Raw genomic sequence first — 830 nt, forward strand, 5'->3', positions numbered from 1 at the left:
TAATCGAAGTAGAAGAACGTCGTTGGCGATTCACCTAGACCTCCTCTCCCTTGCCAAACCCTAGAAGATACTTTTAAATAGCCTAGGGACCTATTTATAGTTGTGGAACTCCAACTTTCTCAGTTGTTCACGGCATTTGGTTGTTCATTCAATATCTCTTGAAAAGTAGGAATTGTTGAGCAATTCTCAGTTGTAGGTATGTTACAAGCATAAATACCACAAAAAACTACCGTAGCCTTGTCAGGTTTAGCCTTCTAAAGTTCCATGGCCTCGAATTTTCTTATGAGTTTGGCCATTCTTGCATTTATATCATCTTCCTCTTTTAAAACATAAATTGCTCCCATTTCCTTTGATTGAGTAGGCTTAGAAGTGATGGCCTTTGAGGAGGTATCATATGATTGCGTGTTTTCTGCAAGTTTATCAAAATAATCCCATGCATCATTAGCTTCCTTGTTCATAAATTTTCCATTACACATCATTTCCACAAATTGACACATGGGTGGGGTCAATTATTCATAGAAAAAGCTTGTTATACACCATGTTGTGGACATGAATTTATGAGATCCTTAAATTGCTCCCAACATTGGAAGAAGGTCTCATCCTTTTTTTGCACAAAATTCATGAGTGCTTTCCTTAAGTTATTCATTTTGTAATATGGAGAGAACTTTTTAAGGAACTTGTAACACCCTGGTCACTACTTCAATGTGGGCGGGCGTGATGTGGTCGGGGCTGGATGCCTGGGTGAGCAACTGTTGCAGTTGACTATAGCGTTAACATTTCCCACATTGGAAGAGCTATCTAAAGTAATTGTGGTTATATGTGTGGTTCGG

At 38.8% G+C, this 830-nt stretch overlaps 1 pseudogene; it reads left to right on the plus strand.

Annotated features, from left to right (window-relative positions):
• Nucleotides 1–533: 533 nt before the first annotated feature.
• On the plus strand, nt 534–628 carry LOC131223270 (small nucleolar RNA R71; annotated as a pseudogene).
• Nucleotides 629–830: the final 202 nt, after the last annotated feature.

This window comes from Magnolia sinica, chromosome 1 (assembly GCF_029962835.1).
Source record: "Magnolia sinica isolate HGM2019 chromosome 1, MsV1, whole genome shotgun sequence".
NCBI classification, from domain to species: Eukaryota; Viridiplantae; Streptophyta; class Magnoliopsida; order Magnoliales; family Magnoliaceae; genus Magnolia; species Magnolia sinica.